This window comes from Oncorhynchus kisutch, linkage group LG5 (assembly GCF_002021735.2).
Source record: "Oncorhynchus kisutch isolate 150728-3 linkage group LG5, Okis_V2, whole genome shotgun sequence".
In the NCBI taxonomy this organism is placed as follows: Eukaryota; Metazoa; Chordata; class Actinopteri; order Salmoniformes; family Salmonidae; genus Oncorhynchus; species Oncorhynchus kisutch.
This window is the reverse complement of record NC_034178.2, coordinates 13,120,991-13,124,133: the sequence shown is the minus strand read 5'-3', so window position 1 is coordinate 13,124,133 and position 3,143 is coordinate 13,120,991.

Sequence of the window (3,143 nt, the reverse complement as noted above, 5' to 3'; positions counted from 1 at the left end):
GGAGTAATTTACCTTTGTTTGTCTTCAGATTTTGACCCTGCTCTTGACAACATTCCAGAGGCCTGTGTCAGCCATATTATGTTACCTTTCCTCTTGGTCTAATTGAGACCTATTACCAATGTGTATAAGCTAGAGAAGGCAGATTGGGAGGTTGATACATTGATTGATACAGTCGGCTAGGTTACCGCCACTGGGCTGGCTGTGATTGTGTGACGCCCTCGAAACATTCGCTACGTTTGAGAATTTCACGGACAAGCCCGTGAAGTGTACCAAAAACACGTGATCACATGTGATGTTATGTGAAGTTAATGTGATGACGGGTGACAGACGACATGTAAACGTAACATGCGACAACTTGACACTACACATGTGAAAACCGTGACCACGCGAAGTGTTCCAAAAACACGTGTTTTCATATGATCTCACATGTGAAAGTTCACGTGAACTCATGTGGTTTTTCCTGTAAGGGAGTAGCTAGAGCAGCTCAGATGTTCATAGAGATTGTAAATTGCCACGTTTCTGCGATGTTTGTTTCGGCATCATTAAATCAAATCAAAGGTTATTGGTCGCATACACATATTTTGCGGATGTTATCGCAGGGCAGCGAAATGCTTACAATTCCTAGCTCCAACAGCGCAGTAATACCTAACACTACAAACAATACACACAAATCCCAAAAATGAAAAGAAAGGAATTAAGAAATTGAGGTAAAGGGAGGAGAAGATGTATTTTCAAGAAATGCGAAGGCCGTACCCTTTTTCGATCATTTGTATTTATTTATGGATTATACATTAGATTGCGAGAATAGTGTATGCATATGAACAGTAGGCCTACACGATATATGTACAGCACTGTATGTATAAATACCTACTTTCCTCCTTGCTTTGAATATCCCCAAGGAGGTCATGGCAGTACACGGAGGTCGGAGTTGCATCGTAAGATGGTGTAAAGCTGAATCAGAGGCGATGTCACAACAGCTGAAAGTGTCAGTCACAGAATTATAACTTTTTTTTCTCTCTCTCTCTCTCTCTTTCTCTCTCTCTCTCTCTCTCTCTCTCAGTTCCCCGGCAGTGCAGCTGCCTAAATGAGGGGGATTAAGTTAACACCCTGTTTAGAGGAAGAGTAGGGCAGGATTAAGGCACTGGGCTTGGACATAGCAACCATTCAAGCAAGCACAGCACCCTTTTTAAAAAGGGAAAAAGCCAGTGGTGCACAGCGCTCACTGGGATGGCACAGTTGAGTTGCCTGAACAAATACATTGACAAGTGTACGACTGACAAAAACATGGAAAACCATGTACGCAGTGCACACAGAGAGGGAGAGCACAGAGACACACACACACACACTTGCATGCAAGCACATGCACACGTCACACACACACAGCGTCTTTTCCTCGTCCCCAAGCAGATTTGCCCTCGTTTCCTGGCCTGGGGGAAGCTATGAGTCTACCCACTGGAATAACTAGCAGGGAGAGAACAGGTGGTCAAACCCTTACATGGTGAAAAAATAAAAACACCTGCTGCATCTGAAACCCAACCCAGGTATCCCATCACATTCCATAGCTATTCCTCATAGGTTATAGTGTATATGTTGTTCACACAGTGTTCACATTCTCCCCGCAGTAAGTCATTTTTATCCCTGCTCGGGTACAGTGACCGATGCCAAAACACTGTGTGAATTAGTTTGTAAAAGTTACACTTTCACACTTAAGCACTGACATCTCATGCTATTTGAACTTTTGACTTAAAAAAAAAACATTTATGGATGATAAATACATGTGAAAATGTAACTTAAATTATAAAACTCATTTTAAAATGTGGATCAAAAGAATCCCAAACTCATTAAAGCTCCAAATTGCAACTTAAATATATTCAAACGCACCATTCGAAGTGAATTGAGGACAAGCAGAATACTGTCACACTCTGATCTGGTTCACCTGTCCTTGTGATTGTCTCCACCCCCTCCAGGTGTCTCTTATTTTCCCCAGTGTATTTATCCCTGTGTTTCCTGTCTCTCTGTGCCAGTTCGCCTTGTTTGCCAGCGTTTTTCCTTTCTCCTAGTTCCCCAGTCTCTGTTTGTTTCTAGTCCTCCTGGTTTCGATGCTTGCCTGTCCTGACTCCGAACCCGCCTGCCTGACAACTGTGCCTGTTCTGACTACCAGCCTGCCTGACCACTCTTCCTGTTCTGACTACCAACCTGCCTATCCCCTTGTACTGTTTTTGGACTCGGATCTGGTATCTGACCCCTGCCTGGCCTGACCTCGAGACTGCCTATCGCCTGGTACTATTTGGACTCTGGTTTATGAACTCTCGCCTGTCCCCAACCCGCCTTCGCCTACTCCCTTTATTAGAATAAATATCGGCGCTCAACCCTCTGCCTCCTGTGTCTGCATTTGGGTCTCGCCTCGTGCCCTTATAGAATACACTCACTGGTCCTTCTTTGTAAAATATATGCTGTATGATCTCTCCCTGAGAGACACGGAGCGACCGATCTCCACTCATGTCACTTCCATTACCCTGAGAGTGACCATGACACAACGGCATCGGACACTACGGTGATGGATGCCTTTTCGTCTTCCCCAGTCAAGTCACATGTTCTGGTCAGGGGACAGCTGTAATTGCTAGGACAGGTGACACATGTGTGGAAACCAGAATATGATGGGAAGACGGCCTAGATCATAGGATCTGTACTTCACTTGCCAACTAAAATAGATAATGTAGCTAGAATAAGCATTACATGAATCCACTTCTGCCTAATGGCGTGTGACTGTTTCCGTATGGATTCAAATGACAGATATTCTTCATGAATATATTATTTCAATTGCAATGCTTAGCTAAAATGTACGGCTTAAAGGTAACTATGGACACATAAGGAGCAATTTCCCTGTAGAAATTACGGAGGTCAATGTCATGACAAAACTTCACAGAAGTGTAACACGTCGTAATGAAGCGCCCATGGTAATCTGTGACAGAATTAGCATATTTCCCTGCACATAGTAGGAGTAGTGTAGGTGGATGATCATTAGGGTCTTTTGATTATAATTATTCCACTCTGCAGTATTCTTCTTACACCCATACAGTACGATTTCAAAGAAAGCAATTGCATGTTACTGAATCCCATGTTGTTTATTAGTTTGGAGTGTT